The sequence below is a fragment of the Pleurodeles waltl genome, chromosome 7 (assembly GCF_031143425.1).
Source record: "Pleurodeles waltl isolate 20211129_DDA chromosome 7, aPleWal1.hap1.20221129, whole genome shotgun sequence".
NCBI lineage: Eukaryota > Metazoa > Chordata > Amphibia > Caudata > Salamandridae > Pleurodeles > Pleurodeles waltl.
The window spans coordinates 1,113,458,792-1,113,476,778 of NC_090446.1; the positions used below are offsets into that span (position 1 = coordinate 1,113,458,792).

Consider the following 17,987-nt stretch of genomic DNA (forward strand, 5'->3'; position numbering starts at 1 on the left):
AAACTGGACAAAGGAAAGGGGAGTGACCACTCCCCTGACCAGTACCTCCCAGGGGAGGTGCCCAGAGCTCCTCCAGTGTGTCCCAGACCTCTGCCATCTTGGAAACAGAGGTGTTGGGGGCACACTGGACGGCTCTGAGTGGCCAGTGCCAGCAGGTGGCGTCAGAGACCCCCTCTGATAGGCTCTTACCTTTCTTGGTAGCCAATCCTCCTTTCTTGGTAGCCAAACCTCCTTTTCTGGCTATTGAGGGTCTCTCCTCTGGGGTATTCTTCAGATAACGAATGCAAGAGCTCGCCAGAGCTCCTCTGCACTTCCCTCTTCGACTTCTGCCAAGGATGGACCGCTGACTGCTCCAGGACGCCTGCAAAACCACAACAAAGTAGCAAGACGACTACCAGCAACATTGTAGCGCCTCATCCTGCCGGCTTTCTCAACTGTTTCCTGGTGGTGCATGCTCTGAGGGCTGTCTGCCTTCACCCTGCACTGGAAGCCAAGAAGAAATCTCCTGTGGGTCGACGGAATCTTCCCCCTGCTAACGCAGGCACCAAAAGACTGCATCACCGGTCCTCTGGGTCCCCTCTCATCCTGACGAGCATGGTCCCTGGAACACAGGAGCTAGATCCAAGTGACCCCCACAGTCTAGTGATCCTTCAGTCCAAGTTTGGTGGAGGTAAGTCCTTGCCTCCCCACACCAGACAGCAAACCTGTGTACTGTGTGAATTGCAGCTGCCACGGCTTCTGTGCACGTCTCCAAGGATTCCTTTGTGCACAGCCTAGCCTGGGTCCCCAGCACTCCGTCCTGCAGTGCTCAACCCTCTGAGTTGGACTCCGATGTCATAGGACCCTCCTTTTGTGACTCTGGGTCACAAATCTTCTAAGTGCCTGCTCCGGTACTTCTGCGAGTGCTGCCTGCTTCTGTGGGGGCTCTCTCAGTTGCTGAGCGCCCCCTTTGTCTCCTCCTCCAAGGGGTGACATCCTGGTCCACACTGGTCCCCAGCAGCACCCAAAATCCTCATTTGCGACTCTTGCAGCTAGCAAGGCTTGTTTGCAGTATTTCTGCCTGGAAACACTTCTGCAACCTCCAGCACGCCGTGGGACATCTTCCATCCAAAGGAGAAGTTCCTAGCCCTTTTTGTTGTTGCAGAATCTTTGGCTTCTTCCACCCGGAGGCAGCCCTTTTGCACCTTCATCCGGGGTTTAGTGGGCTCCTGCCCCCCTGGACACTTTCGTGACTCTTGGACTTGGTCCCCTTCCTTTACAGGTCCTCAGGTCCAGGAATCTGTGTTCAGTGTTTTGCTGGTGCTTGTGGTTCTTGCAGAATTCCCTATCACGACTATTGTGTCTTTCTGGGGTAGTAGGGCAACTTTACTCCTACTTTTCAGGGTCTTGAGGTGGGGTATCTTGGACACCCTTACTGTTTTTTCACAGTCCCAGCGACCCTCTACAACCTCCCATAGCTCTGGGGTCCATTTGTGATTCGCATTCCACTTTTGGAGTATATGGTTTGTGTTGCCCCTAGACCTGTGTTCACCTATTGCATCCTATTGTGATTCTACATTGTTTGCATTACTTTTCTTACTATTACTTACCTGTTTTGGGTTTGTGTACATATGACTTGTGTATATTACTTACCTTCTAACTGAGGGTACTCACTGAGATACTTTTGGCATATTTTCATAAAAATAAAGTACCTTTATTTTTAGTAACTCTGAGTATTGTGTTTTCTTATGATATTGTGCTATATGATATAAGTGGTATAGTAGGAGCTTTCCATGTCTCCTAGTTCAGCCTAAGCTTTGCCATAGCTACCTTCTATCAGCCTAAGCTGCTAGAAACACCTCTATTCTACTAATAAGGGATAACTGGACCTGGCACAGGTTGTAAGTACCACAAGATACCCACTATAAGCCAGGCCAGCCTCCTACAGGAAGTGTATATAGTTTTACTTCCATTCAATATTAGAAAAGCATATCATCTAATATTGCACGTGAGTGAATGAGAATCCATCTGTGAGTGCATTTTTTGTGAATTGGAAATATAAATTTGGACTCTTGAAGAATGGCATTTGCACTTAGGTGCTCAAATGGTTTTGCGAATCAAGTCCTATGTGTGATCCCGAATAAATCGGTTGTTCTATGTGTAGGGCTATCTTCCATACATAGTACATGATGTCGTAGTACGGAGTTGAGAGATAGAGGTTCCAAGTTCACTGTTCTACAGAGCCCCGGGTGAGCCACAGGTTGTAGGCCTAAGAGAAGAGCAGCGTAGCTCTAGCTGGGTGGAAAGGGTGGTCTGCCGTGAGCCCAGTTGAGTCTAAGTGACATGGATCGCACTGAGTTGATTGATGTTTTCCAGCAGGACATGACTGGTGAGCAGTACTTGAAATGGAAATCTAGAAGTGCAGATACTTCTTGTCCCAGAGTGCCTGTTTACTGCTGAGAAGTAAAGGTACTCTCTAAATAAAAATATTGAAGCAATGCTGAGATGTGCAGATACTATACCTTAAAAGTTAAAGAAGTGCAGGTACTGAGGGCCAGATGTAGGAAAAAATCAAATTGCGACTTGCAATTTGCGAGTCTGTGCGACTCGCAAATTGCAAGTCGCAATTTGACATGCAGAAAGGTGTCTCAGACACTTTCTGCAACTCGCAATGGGGTCGCAAAGACCCACCTCATAAATATTTATGAGGTGGGTCGCAGTTTGCGACCCCATTGCGAGTATAGGCACTCGCTAACATGGAGGCCTTCTGACGTCAGCAGGCCTCCATGTTAGCGACCTGCCTTTTAAATAAAGGTTTTTTTTTTTTTTTGAAGTGCAGCCCGTTTTCCTCACAGGAAAACGAGCTGCATTTCAAAAAATTCCGAAACCTTTAGTTTCGGAATTTTCAGGGCAGGGAGTGGTCCCTTGGACCACTCCCTGCCCTGAAAAAATAATATGGGGTCCATTCACAAAGGGGAAGGGGTCCCATGGGGACCCCTTCCCGTTTGCGAATGGGTTACCATCCACTTCAAGTGGATGGTAACTGCGACTCCATTTGCGACCGCATACGCGGTCGCAAATGGAATTGCATACCATTGCGAATCGCAAATAGGAAGGGAACACCCCTTCCTATTTGCGATTCGGAAATGCATTTTGCGAGTCGGTCCCGACTCGCAAAATGCATTTCTGCATAGGAATCACGCATTTGCGAGTCGCAAACGGCAAATTTTGCCGTTTGCGACTCGCAAAGTGCTTCCTACATCTGGCCCTAAGTACCTTAGTACCACCCATTTAAGGCACTGCTGGTGAGAAAACATATGAAAGGTCTAAAACTTCAGAAGGTCTAAAACTAAATAGTCAGAATGTTCTTCTGCAGCCATCTGAGAGGAAGAAGCTTGCAGGGAGCTGCGAGCTCTGAAGGACCTTTGCTCTGTCACAATAGTCAGGCAGCCCTGCCAAGTGGCACTCACCTCATGTTAGACAAAAGCTTTTAAAATAGTTTTACAGCATCACCGCAAGGTGTGAAATTGTCACACAATATTTAGTACTTGGCAGGGCTGCACATGATGTAAACTGTAAAGTTGAGAACATGCTCCCTGCCTCATGTTACACTGTATTGGTAGCAGAGATAACAGTGACGGCTTTTAGCTTTACAGAATGATAAGTGATCATTGAGTTATACTGCGCAGCTGAAACCCTCCCTCTACTTTCGTTTGGCTGCACCGCCTCTCGGGCTCAGCTGCAGGTGTCCCCCTTTGTATGAGTGCTGTGATTGGCAATGATGGCCCACCTGCAGGTGTCTCCCTTTGTATGAGTGCTGTGATTGACAATGATGGCTCACCTGCAGGTGCCTCCCTCTGTATGAGTGCTGTGATTGGCAATGATGGCCCACCTGCAGGTGTCTCCCTCTGTATGAGTGCTGTGATTGGCAATGATGGCCCACCTGCAGGTGCCTCCCTCTGTATGAGTGCTGTGATTGGCAATGATGGCCCACCTGCAGGTGTCTCCCTCTGTATGAGTGCTGTGATTGGCAATGATGGCCCACCTGCAGGTGCCTCCCTCTGTATGAGTGCTGTGATTGGCAATGATGGCCCACCTGCAGGTGCCTCCCTCTGTATGAGTGCTGTGATTGGCAATGATGGCCCACCTGCAGGTGTCTCCCTCTGTATGAGTGCTGTGATTGGCAATGATGGCCCACCTGCAGGTGCCTCCCTCTGTATGAGTGCTGTGATTGGCAATGATTGCCCACCTGCAGGTGCCTCCCTCTGTATGAGTGCTGTGATTGGCAATGATGGCCCACCTGCAGGTGTCTCCCTCTGTATGAGTGCTGTGATTGGCAATGATGGCCCACCTGCAGGTGTCCCCCTTTGTATGAGTGCTGTGATTGGCAATGATGGCCCACCTGCAGGTGTCTCCCTTTGTATGAGTGCTGTGATTGGCAGTGCTGGCCCACCTGCAATCACTGCTCACGCCTGCCCCGGCCTGGAGTTCAGATTTCACGCGAGCCCTGTGACATGCAGGAATATGTGGTCAGCCAGCCGCAGATTACAGCTCTCAGTCCCAAGCAACCACCACTGACTTTGTGGGATGTTCACCTCGGGGCTAAAACCCAGCCACTAGTGCAGGAAGGAGTTAAAGGTGAATGGGCGGTTGTCCCTAACCGGGGGACGTTTAAGGGATAGCCCCTTAGTGTTTCCCCACTTCCCAGGCAAGAGAATTTCTTCAGTTGCCACTTGGCCAAGTAAGCTAGCCCGGGACCGCGTAAGAGCTGTGCCACTGAGTTTGGGGCAAATTACATCACCTCCGATTCAAGTTGAGAGTATTTAGGGGGTGCTCTCCCTCTTTTGTTTGCAGCAAGAAATAACCTCCGGCCCTACAGTTCAAGTGTGCCACCCTAACTGGAGGGGGTGGGGAAATACAAGCAGGAGGTTCCACAGCATTAGAATGCAGACCCCCTGCATCCATGCTATGGGCCAGGGCATCTTTAGCATGGAGGATCCCATTAACAATAAAAGAAAAGTTTTGGAAAAGGGAATTAATAGGTATTTTCTCCTTTCTGATGCACAGCAAGGAGGGCACTGACGCAACCGCTGTATCAGGCAAGAACGAGGGCAGGAAGCCAAAGCGGAGCATCATAACCGAACAGACCTTGGTCAGTTGGCTCGAGCCATTCACAATACTATCAACAGTAATGATGAAAAAGTTCCCAGAGCAAGGCCCGGGTCTGTGTAATTACAATAGGAATATCTATGATAAATGCAAGTACAGTGGGGGTATGGGGTGGCTAATATATGCTAGAGAGGTCAGGCAAAAGATACAACACTTTTTGACATGGAAGAGTAAAGATGTGGAGATTTGGATTCAATACAATGGGGACAGGGGTCAAAAATGCACCCAGGGACTGGAGATTCAAGTCTCACACATCCAGGCCGTAATTTGATAGAAGTCGCTGTGGTAGGAGAGACTTCTGTTTCCTAAACTATGATTTGGGCGTAGTTCTACAAGGTGTGCTTTCCCACCCCAGGGTGACAGAGGTGAATTTAGTTCAGTGCACCAACAATAAATGTGAAAGAGCATTATTGTAACACTGAAGAACACTACTCAATGTGTAACTGAGTTATAGCTTTTGGATTGCCAGCAATCCCTTTGACAGGAGCAGGGACACCGTGGTAAAAGTAACATTTTGTTATTCACAATATCACACACACACACACACACACTGTAGTAAGAAGAATGAACACTTTAAGTAAAAAGTATTCATTACTACAGGAATGACTTGAACATGAACATTTCTAGCATGGTAAAGTGTCATCTAGAACCTAACACCCTAACATCTACTCCTATGCCCTGCACCAATGGAGTAGCCAGAAAATTGAAATATCCCCCCCCCCGAAACATATCTCTAATCAGACTGAGCGTTCGAAGGGAGCAAATGTGAACTTCTTAAAAATAGTTCTTTCCAGCCTCCTTCATCTATCCACCCATTTAGCCTTTCATCTGTTCATCTATCCATCTGTCTATACTTTCACCCCATTGCCTCATCCATCCATCTTTTCACCCATACACCCATCAATATGTTTATGTATCCAGCTGTCTTTTAATCATCCATTTGTTCACTCTTTTTTAACCGTGCATTCTTCAATACTCCCAGCGATTCACACTTTCTTTCTTCCATCCATTCATTCACCCTTTCATCCTACCTTTCACCTTTCTTCCATCTTTCCCTTCACATTTCTTCCTTCCTGTCACCCTTCCTTTCTCCTTCCGTTTTTTTCCCCTTTGCATCTACCCATCTTTTTCCCTCCACCTTACCCTTTTTCGTATATTTTTCTGTCATGCTTATTGTTTTCCAATGTGTTCCTCCCTGTGTGTTTTCTACGATGTAACTTTTTTTATGTGTTTCCTTCCCTGTGCATGCCAGCTGAAAGGTCACAACCCTCTCTCATGGTATTGCATAGCAGGGCTATTTGTCAGCATTTTCTCTGCAGACCTGCAGACATAAACATTATTTTTTGTTTATGAGCCTGTTATGTGGACCCAGTTCACCACCTTACCTTATCAGACCTTATCAGGCCCAGTAGGCGCCCCCACTTAAGCTGCTGAAGTGGGGGTTCCCTATGACCATGCCCTACACTAAGAGACCAGAGAGGGTAGAGAAACTTGCAGTCTAGAGTTTCTTAGAAAGAGATGCACTGCTTACCTTGTTTACAGCAGAGGCTGTCTTTATCAGTGAAGGCACAAAGACAATGTTACCTCCGAAGAGGAAATACACAATGCGGTAGCGGTCTTCCTCCGGGACTCAGATTTTCTCTGCTTTTTGCAGCTTCAGGCGAGATGTAACATCTGTTAAGTGCAAAGTTTGCTACCAGTAGGCAAGACTATATCTGGCAGAATCTTGTACGATGATCCGGTGAAGGACCTCTCCTGGCCAGTGGTCAGGTTGCAGCCCTCATATATTTAATCTTATCAGAAAGTGGAATTTCTGACACGTGTACGATTGTGTGACATAGATTATGTGCATCAAGCTAGGCATTCCAGACATGAACATATAGAACATACCAGCCTTATGAACATATAAGTTAAAAGGATGTCAATTCAAACTACATTATTTCAACTATGTCTGTATTTGTTCTCATTTGACCTTAGTAGTGCACTGAAGCCTTCTAATCAGACCTCACTGCCAGTGCTCTTTCCCTTAAATTGTACTGTGATTTTGTAAACACAATTGGCAATGACTTTATCACCCCTGTAAGGCCTTATTAAATGGTACCAGTGGTACCCAGGGAAGAGATGTTAAAGGGGTCACCAGGGCTGCTTCATTGATTGTGCCATCCTGCTTGACCCGAGTAAAAGCAAAGCCTGCAGAGCTGCTATGTCAGCCTGCTCAAGCAGCTTGTCTGCTCGAGTTTGACTCTGCCCACACCAAGTGTAGGCAGAGCCCCTTCACTGCCCATAGCACAGGTCGGTCACCTCTAAGGCAGGCTTCCTAGAGCCCAGGAGGCAGGGTGCACTGTGTTATGAGTGAGGCCATATATGCACAAGCATATATGACCCTGTGATGACATTTAAAACTTAATGCTGCCACAAGTGACCAGCAGTCCATAGGATAACATGGGCTGGCACCAGGGCAAACCCCAGATGTCTACCTCCATGATGACCTGACCGATTCCCCCTATGTTTGGTGTCAAACACTGTGTTCTTTAACACTGAGCATGATTCTTGTGCCCGGGATTAGTTAGCTTATACCCTGGTGGCACCCTTAAAGGATACCCACTAAGTTGCCAGGTCTCTTGCATTGGCAGGCTCCTCCAAGCCATTTGCCATCAAGACAATAGTCTGCCCTCCTGTTGGTCGTGCTAACACTTCCCACAGGATGGAGGTAAAGGACCTGGGCAGGTAGAGGGTCACACGTCCGAGCTCCCAGGATGGATAGTACTTACAGTAATCAAGGCGGTGAGCCTCAAAGGCTTTCACCGCCCTAGAAATGTAATCCCTTGTCCCAAACTTGAGGACAAAGCCCTTCCCACCCTGTCCAGGCTGAGGTGGGAAGATTAGTTATTCAGGAGGTGTACACCTCTAAGAAGATAGCCACACCTTTAGGGTGGGCTAGGATGTCAGTACAGCCGAGGAAAGGTCCTGGCATTTTGGCAAACCTTCAAATTGTAGGATTCTGGGTAGAAAAGCGATATACTCCCACAGGAAGTTGTCATCTCCGAGGCAGACTAGCTGCAAGGACCAGTAGCCCATTGGCCACTGTCCCTCACACCATCAACACCCCCTAAACTAGGATTTAAGGGGCTTCCCTGGCATCAGAACCTCAGTTCTGACTTTGAATCCCAAAAGAGACACAAAGAAGATACAGTCACCGACACAAGGACATTGAACTCTGCCACAGTGCAAAGAGAGGACACTTAAGAGCCCTGAGGAGACCATATACTGAACCTGTGTGTTCGAGTGTTCGATGTGTGCCCATGGCAAAAGTTCATTGCTCCCAGCAAGAGGGACTCCAATGGATGCCAGAAACCAACACAGACTCCACTGACTGGTGGAGCCAGTTATGGGCAACCTGCAGAAGAATTGTCATGCTGTGCCATCAGGCCCCTCTTGAGTGAGCCCAAAGAAAATCAGTGACCTGCACCCCGAGATTTGAAGTGAGGCTCACACCAAGTTTCGAGCCACTACACTACCCCTGTCGACCTCCAGTCAATGAAGGACTTGTGGATTACTTTTGCTGCTGCGAAGGTTTGTTGGTTACCAGCCCAATAACCAACCCATCCCCAGACATCACTAACTCCAGAGCAACTCCCAGCAATAGTGGCCGATGTTGGCAACAGCCCCACTGCTGAGATCCTGCATCCTGAAGAAGGCGACTTTGACTAAGTGGCAAAGCATCTTTGGCACGATCCTCCTCTGATTGACAGCTGCAAGGCCACCTCTGCACCCAGAGCCTCCAGATGTGGTGGCAGAGTGTCAGCTGGGGAATCCAGATCCTGGGTCCCCAAAAGCCTCTACTCTCCGAGGGTAGACTGTAACTCCATCTCCAAGTGTGGTTTTGCAGGGTGCTGCATCTTTGATTGACAGCACTTGCGGTTCCCGGTCCTTTCTAAGGAGACCAAAGCTACCTCTGCACCTGGACTCCCCGGGCTAGGTAAAATGGTACTGTGGTTAGAAACGTTGTCTAGGGACTCCTCAGACCTTAAATCCAGATGGGTTTGACAGAACTCACCTCACAAGTGACCGATGGCACATTGTGTTTTCCCCCATTGGCTTCAATTATACTCGTTGATAACTAAAAGAGCATCTGTTTTTAAACGCTTTAAAAATCCACAACTCTGGTATGTAAGATACAAAGTTCATTTTGGTGTCTAAATTAAGCTAAAATCTGATTTATTTTTTCTAAATTGGTGTTGAATTTCTTTCAAGTCGTGTCAATTACTTATCATCCATGTTGGTGTTGTGAAATGCTTTACACATGTTCCTCTAAGTAGCTTGACTGCTCTTTGCCACTCTACCAGGACTGAGTTTAGGTTTACTGGTGTGAAACCGAGGTCCACCTCTGGGTTATGTGTAAGTATTACATGGTAAGACCCCCCAGTCATACCACATTATACTGCCACCTTGCTACATCAGGTATCTGATAGAGACTTCTAGCTGCAGATTCCTTATCATAGAATTTCCCCAGGAGTCAAACTGGATTGGGAAGATTTTTCGTGAGCAGTTCCCCTGCATGCTGGTAGGTGGCATTGTTCAGCTCAACATGCGTCGTCGGTGTCGTCTGCACCGGAAGTGATGTCTGCAGCACCTATATAGGCACTACCTTGGTGTGCACTGACGTCAATTGTTTTCTTTTTTTTCAGTATTTGCTTTTTATTTCAACACAGAATAACTTCAGTTCTCATCAACTGTGACTGTTTGGAGACCTTTAAATGTGATGACTGGCACATAAGTGTCAAATGTGTACAGCATTTTGGGTGAATCCTCATTGCGTTTTCTGGATAAACGCACACTCATGTGGTAAGGAACCTTCCTGATTCCTTTAGCCCAAACTGCTTTGTTTGGCTTGGTGTCCATATACACATCTGGAGTTCCCATTTCCTTAACTGAAATTTACATACACAGGACACACGCAGCATAAAGCCAACTCCGTGGATTCATTTGTAAATATTGATGGTGTATTCCCTAGTTACCTCCTAATTGATGGCAGACTTGCCTTTCTTCTTTTCTACACCTTTCTTAGCAGGAGCCATATTAAAGGAAAGTTAATGATGGAAGAGCAACTACAGTTCTTTTCTTTCTGCGCCAGCCACCACTGACCTGGAGAAGAGTTACCCCATCATTCACTTTTTGACTGAACTTTTTTTGATGTTTTGTCAACTTCTTTTGAGGTTTTCCTCCTGGTGTGGCAGGAATGTCTTCCAAGAAGGCTGGTTTCAAGCTCTGTGGCGCCTGTCAGTGACCGGTGTCGGTGACAAACCGCGCCTTGTTTGTGTTTGGTGCCTTGAGCATGACCATGATCTCAAGTTGTGCTCTGACTGCTGCGCCATGAATCCGAAGGCCTTGAGGGAGTGATCCCTCAAGCTCCTGGCCACTTGGCGTGGGACACCGTGACATTCGACGTCCTGGTCCAGAGGTAGGTCCTGGGAATGGTTGTGGAGCCCAAGAAACACGTCGCACGCTAAGCCATCGGACGGCTCAGCTAAGTCCTGTCACAAGAAGAAGAGGTATTACACTTCCCCACGTCCGTCTACCGATGAGATGAGGGAGCATCTGCATTCGAGGGCTGTGTCCGCAGTAGAGCCTGTGCGTGGGCCAACACTACGCCTCCCAGAGTTTCCTGGAACTGGAGCAATCCCTGTCCGATGAAAAGGATTTTATGAGGCCATGTTCCTCTGGTTGTGCACCAGTGACTCTGGCCTTAGCTCCGGTTGGGCCCTGAGGATACTTTCCTGGATCCGGACCGGGCAAATCTCAACCTTCCTCTGTGCTGGTTCCAATGCTCCTGGCACTGCTGGCCCCCACCAGCAGCCCGCCCCATTCTGATCCCCGACACCTGAGCCAGAGGTGCGTAGCTCAACGCTGTTACCGGTGCCATCTGGAGCCATGCCTTCCAGGTCCGAGCCTGAGCCCTATTCCTATGGGCTAAGACTCACAGAGGAATGGAAGGGGTCATTGGACCCTGAAGAGTACCAGCCCTATGAAGACCCTTACATGGACCAGTGTGAGGAACTGGGAGAAGCCAGTGTACTGGATACTTCTCCAGATACTGGTATGCTTTCTCCCACTACAGTGGTTAAGGAGGAGCTAGCGTCATTCACAATGGTGGTACAGAGGGTGGCTGAGGTCTTTGACCTTCAGCTGCCCTTGGTGGCAGTCAAAACTAATGTCTTGATGGAGGTGCTGCAACTGGGAGTCTCCCCTCAGAACAGCTTTTCCAGTTCAGCAAAGCTCTCACTGACGTCCTTCTGGGGACATGGTCCAAACCCAGCACACGGGCTCCTGTGAATAGAACAATGGCCTGTTGCCATCTCGCTAGGGGACTCAAACTTCCTTACCAAACTCCCTACCCCAGAGAGTTTGGTGGTCCAAGTTTCAACATTCCATGTAAATCCTGGAGCATTCCCTACCACACCCCCAGACAGGAATCCAAGAGGTTGGACACTCTGGAAAAGAAGATGTTTTCTTTCGCCAGCCTGGCATTGCGGTCCGTGAACACTGTATGCCTTTTAGTCTGCTACTCCCATTCTCTGTGGGGCACGGTTGTGCATGTACAGCCAACGGTCCCAGAGGAGGCCCAGGCTGTGCACTCTTAGGCTGTTGCAGATGGGAGCGATGCAGCAAAGTCCACTATACGTTATGGACTTAACACGACCGACTCACTAAGCAGAGCGGTTTCATTGATGATGGCCTTGAGGTCTCACTCCTGGTTAAGGACGAGTGGCTTTTCGGGGTATATCCAGTCCTCTCTGATGGACATGCCCTTTGATGGTTTCTGTCTCTTCGGAGAAAAGGTGAATTTGGCACTGAAGCACTTTAAGAACAGTTGGGCTACAGCCAGGTCCTTGGGCCTTTCTATGGCCCCACCTCACCCACAATCAGCCTTCCACTCCATTTGTGGCTACAGAAGGGGCTTCCAGCCGGGCCAGTACCCTCCCACCCACTGTGCCTCACACGCTCCAGCCTCTGTGAGGCCAAGGGTGCTGTACCCACAGACCTCGTGAGTCAGGCAGCCATTGGTCAGTTTAGTCCAACCCCAGGCAGTCACAGCCTCCAAACCATCCTAATCTGCCCTCATATCATCATGGGCATCCAGTTTGCGACAGGATCCGCCATCACCTGCCCCACTGGCAGTCCATAACCTCAGACAGGTGAGTTTTGTAGATCGTCCAAAGGAGCTACTCCTGCCCCTTTATGACTACGCCTTCCCCCCATGCCACCATCTAATGACATGCTGAAGGATGCTCATCTTTCCTTTTTCTACCAGGAAGTCACGGTTCTCTTGGCTTGGCTTGGTCAGACTATAGCAGACCTCCTGCATCCCTTGGGGTTTGTTATCAACATGTCGAAGTCACACTAGACTCCATCTCAGATGCTCCCTTTCATCTTAGCGGTTCTGGACATAGTGCAGTTTCAGGTTTAGCCTCCTGAATGGCGAATTCAGGATATTCAGACTATGATAAAAAAAATTCAGCCTTCAGCGTGTATTTCAGTGAGACAGACTCTGAGGCTGCTAGGACTCATGGCCTCCTGCATCCTGCTGGTGACCCATGCCCGTTGGTATATGCAGGCTCTGCAGTGGGACCTGAAGTTCCAACAAGCACAGCATCATGGGAATCTCTCTGACATGGTGCAGATCTTGGAGGGGACTGCAAAAGATCTGCAATGTGGTGGTTAACGAACCGCGATTGGGTCAGCAGCAGACCCTTCTCCCTTTCCCAACCACATCTTACAGAAATGACATATGGGTCACTCCAGGGATGGTGCAGCCATCAGGGAGAGGTGGAAATCAGAGGACTCTGGTGTTTGTTAGAATCTGTTGGAGCTTTGTGTGATCCATTTGGCATTGAAAGCCTGCCTACCTTCCATCAAGGGGAAGGCTAGTGCAAGTGTTCACGGACAGTACCACCGCCATGTAGTATTGCAACAAACAGGGCGGGGTGGGTTTGCGGACCCTTTGTTAAGAGGCCCTGCACCTCTGAACATCAGGGTATATGCCTGGGTTCAACACCTGGCCGGTTGTCTGAATGCCACAGCTGACAAACTCAGTTGACAATAGCTAGTGGATCACAGATGGCATCTTCACCCAGAGGTGGCGAAATGTCTTTTTCAGCAGTGGGGAGAGCCTAAGTAAGATCTTTTGGCCTCCGCAGAGAATGCACAATCTCAGTAGTTTTGTGCGCTGGAGTTTCCAAGGTGGCTCTCGCTTAGAAACGCTTTTCGTCTCAAGTGGATCACAGGCCTCCTGTACGCTTTTCCACCGTTACCACTCCTGCCCAGAGTTTAAAAAAAATCAAGAAAGGACAGGGCCTAAATCATCCTTGTGGCCTTGGACTGGGCACCGAGAGTCTGGTTTTCTGAGCTATTGAAAATTGCCATTGATTCTCCGATCAGGCTGCCCATTCGTAAGGCCCTTCTGGTGCAGCAGCAGGGGAGGATCCTCCACCTGAACCTGTCTAGTCTCTGCCTTCTTGTGTGGAGATTGAGCAGCAACAGGTGACAGTTTTAAACCTTCCACCTGAAGTCTGTTATGTCATCTTGGCAGCTAGACGTTCCTCCACTACGACGGTACATGTCTGCAATTTCTTTGGCCAGATGTGCAAAAAACTAATTGATCTCCTTTCTGCCCCTTTTTTCCAAGTTCTGCTTTTCATTCTCTATCTTGCCCAGCAGGACTCTGCTCTGGGCTCTTAAAAACTATCTCTCTGCAATATTTGCTGTTTTTGCAGTTGCCCGATTAAGTCCCCTATTGTACATTGGTCTCTGAAAGGTCTTGTTCATCTTTGTCCTCTTTCACCATTTATCATACCTCAGAGAGACCTTAATCTTGTTTTGACATTCAAGCCTCTCCATAATTGTCCCCTTAGGCTTCTTAGAATTAAAACAGCCTTCCTCATGGCGATCACATCTGCCCAAAGAGTGGGTGAGCTTCAGGCCTTGTCATTTAAGCCTCCTTACCTGACTATCTATCCTGACAAACTGGTGCTTCACACAAAAGCCTCCTTTCTTCAGAAAGTAGTCACTCAATTTCATGTGGGACAATCCATCACCCTGCCTACTTTTCACACTCCTCCACATCCCTCTAAAGAAGAGGAGTACTCCACCGTCTGGACCCAAAAAGAGCATTGTCATTCTACCTTGATCGAACAAAAGAGTTCTTGGAGGATGACCAGCTCTTTGTGCGGTATGTTGGCGTGAAGAAAGGATGGGCTGTGAAGAAGAGGACCATCTCCAGATGGGTCATACTCTGCATTAGGATCTGCAATGCACTGGCCAAAAAGCAACCCCTTGAGGGCTGGCGTTCTAACAGAAGCTAAAGCTGCGACCACTGATTTATCAATTTGAGTTCTGTTCCAGGATATCTGCCAGGCATCAATGTGGGCCTCTTTGCACACATTCACAAAGCACTATTGCCTGGACAGTCAGGTCCATAGGGATGGGCACTTTGCCTGTTCAGTCCTGCAGGACTTCCTCGTTTGAAATTGGTCTGCAGACCCTCCTCTGGGAATGGTATTGCTTGGGTATCTATTCCTAGGTAAGGTATCTATGGCTAGAAGTCTCTATTAGATTAACAACTTACTTACCTTTGGTAATGCCTTATCTGGTAGAGACTATATCAAGCTGCAGATTCTTTACTGACCAACCCATCCTCCCTGCTCTACCAACTGATTTCTAAGGGCAGGGTTCTTCCCTTTCAGGGCCGTAGTTTTCCACACCAGTGGTCAATGTGCTTCATGGGTCCATGATTCCGGTGTGGAAAGTCATGAGTCTAGATGGCACCTATATAGCTGCCACAAATGTCATTTCCGGCGGAACCGAATGACTCCCCCCTACCGGAGCGCAGGGGTACTACTCACAAACAATCTTCTGGAGTCTGACGCTTGGGGAAATTCTAAGGTAAAGAATCTGCAGCTAGATGAAGGCTTTACCAGATAATGTGTTCCCGAAGGTAAGCAACTTGTTCATTATATCTTTGTCATTAGGTGAACGACTTGACTCTTTCACAGTTCTTAGAATGTTAAGGTCAGACGGCATCTGTGTCAAATGCAGGTATGACAATGATTCTGCATAAATCAGGAAAGATGTTGACTTCCATTGTCTAAGATGAAGAAGATGGCGACCTCCATTATCTAAGATGAAGTCAGGGCTTACATAAAATGGAATCAGACCTTAGGGACTTTACGTCATCCCTGGCTTGTAGGTCTGAATGTGATATCACAGGGGTGTATCTAACCAGTGGGGATTTAGCTAACATGTAGGGAAATCCATGCTCTCGATTTACAAGGATCTAAGATACCTAAATTAAGATATACATTTAAACATAATATGTAATGTACTTGTATCATAAAACTAAAGGCAATCAATACAACATATGTAAATGGAGAGAATTATATATATTATATATAGTGAAGCATAAATACGTGTAAGCCTTGCATTGTTTCAGGTAATTGATGAATGTACACATAATGGAATCTGTCTAAAGTGCTTTACGGTGTTGGTAGCGACTAACCATACCAATGACAATATAAAAATAGGTCAGATTACAAATATGTGGTAGGTACGTATAAAAAATAACGCACATATTAAAAATAGCCTTATCAAAGAAAAAGTTTTCTACAGTTCATAGTTCATACAGGCTGTTGTGGTGTCTTTGGTGATTACGTGTCGTTGGTCAACTCTGATTGTGAGTTCATCCCTCATCAGAGGACGTCACCATCGTCTGGTGCACACATAGCATACATGTGATCTTTAAGAAAACCATAAAGAGCATGTTCATTGTTAATAATCTGAGTATTTGATGGACCAGCAATTGGTTGCTATTCTGATACACTCAATGGTAATTGCAGCTCCTCTCTAGGGGACTTTAAAGATAACAATGAGTCCAGCAACTCTCCAAGAGCTGTATCAAAAAAGTGCCACTTGTGATATTGCTCTGTCATAAGTAGCATCTTGTAGAAAGGAAAGAGAAAGTGCTCGACATTGTCTCTGGTACCCATGTAGAGGTTGAACAATCGTTTCCATAGCAACATAAGCCACTGTGCCAGCTATAAGTGCAAGATGATATCAGTCGAACGGTTTATGCACTAGAACACAGGTTTTACTTCTGTAGTATCCATTTTGCGAAATATGAGCATCCAGTGCTCACTGAGCCCAGATAGCCAAGCAGGTATCATATAGCATGCTAGAGTCTCTCTGCATCCTTTTTCAGCTGGATACGTATACTGCATGTTGATGATTTCCTTTTCGGAACAGGAGAAAGATGATGATACCACAGTGGGATGATCGTATGAAGGTCGGAAACCCTCCAAAAAGGCTAGAAAATAAACAGTGAAAAAATGACTGAATCAATCCAAATACTGATTAAAGGCAGTCACCAGACCAGATCCATTGTTCTTAAACTGATGCACAACACCAGTTGTCAAAGGCAAATTAAATATTGTTTGTACAATGTCAGCAAAGTGTTTTGTGTACTGCTTGTGTAACAGCCTCTTAGGCCCTCATTATAAACATGGCGGTCCGGACCGCCATGCCGGCGGTGGCCGAAATTACAGACACCAGCATGGTGGTCCGGACCGCCATATAATGAACACAGGGAGACCACCACAGGCAGAACGCTACCGCCTCCAGGCAGCCTGACGTTGGCAGAGTTCCTTATTTGACAGGGCAGCGCTGCAAGCATAAAGAACCTGTGTTCCCCCACCCTTTCCCTTGCGGTTTCCTGCACCAGGGAAAGGCTGGCGAATGGGTGCCCCAGGGCCCCCGTGCACATCACTGTCGCACATGTCACTGCCTGATTTACGGGCAGTGATATGCGCGACGGGTGATGCTGCACCTGCCGCACTGCTACATTGATGACAGCTCCATGTGGAGCTGTTGGCAGTGTACAGGCCCAGCATTCCGCTGGGCCAGCTGGCGGAAATACTGTTTCCGACCGCCAGCCCAGCGGATTGTTGTTTATATGGCCAGCGGGGTCTTCAACATGCTGGCGGTCGATGTTCCAACCGCCAGCACCGAACTCGGCGGGATTTCCCATTTAGTTCGTAATGAGGGCCTAAATCTCTGTTCTGACAGTCTGCAGATTATAAGTTTCAACTGCTGAAGTCTACAGGGCTTCTTTTTGCAATAGAACAGACAATAGTTTGCCTAGCTTGTCAAAATGCATAGATTTCATGTACATACTAAGCCAAGGGGTGTTCTTTGTGATATTTTGAGGTGGCGGGTAGAAGGTCTTTTCACAACAATGGATTATTTCTGAAACGGTTATGAGGTATGGTGGGCCAGGTTACAACCCATAGGAAGTAACATCTGTTAGAAATACATGGGAACCATTATTCAGAAGTTCATGATGTGTGGAAATTGATGTAATGGGAAACAGATAAAACACAACTTAACCCTGGCATCAAGCGCTACACATTCCAGGTAATGGTATAGTGTCACACAGTAGGGAGTGTCCAATGGGATGTCTGCAATTTGCTGGATTGATATATACAGGGCCATCTTCATTTTCATTTAAACAGATGTGGGAGAATAAAAATTTCCATGAATAAAACAATTGTAAACTGTGCATAGTTTCATACCAGCCAAAAGGTTTATATTTTTGACAGATATGAAAATAAAACTTGTAATGGGCAAGGAGATAATACTGGTGTATTACCCAGGTAATAGGTAGAGTGTTACTAACAGTAAATGGTGCATCTTCAACTTAATAGTGTTCTTGGCCATTGTTTTTTGAGTGAGTGTTAGATTATATGGCTCTAAATGGGCTGTTTCATTGAGAGGTTGCCAAGGCATGA

At 47.3% G+C, this 17,987-nt stretch overlaps 1 protein-coding gene and 1 pseudogene across 3 annotated transcripts in view; one reads left to right on the top strand and one right to left on the bottom strand.

Annotated features, from left to right (window-relative positions):
- RAB37 (RAB37, member RAS oncogene family) overlaps nt 1-17,987 on the top strand; it is a 318,509-nt gene that overhangs the window by 169,925 nt on the left and 130,597 nt on the right. The gene's annotated exons all lie outside the window — the stretch shown is intronic.
- On the bottom strand, nt 9,859-10,226 carry LOC138247363 (large ribosomal subunit protein eL31-like; annotated as a pseudogene).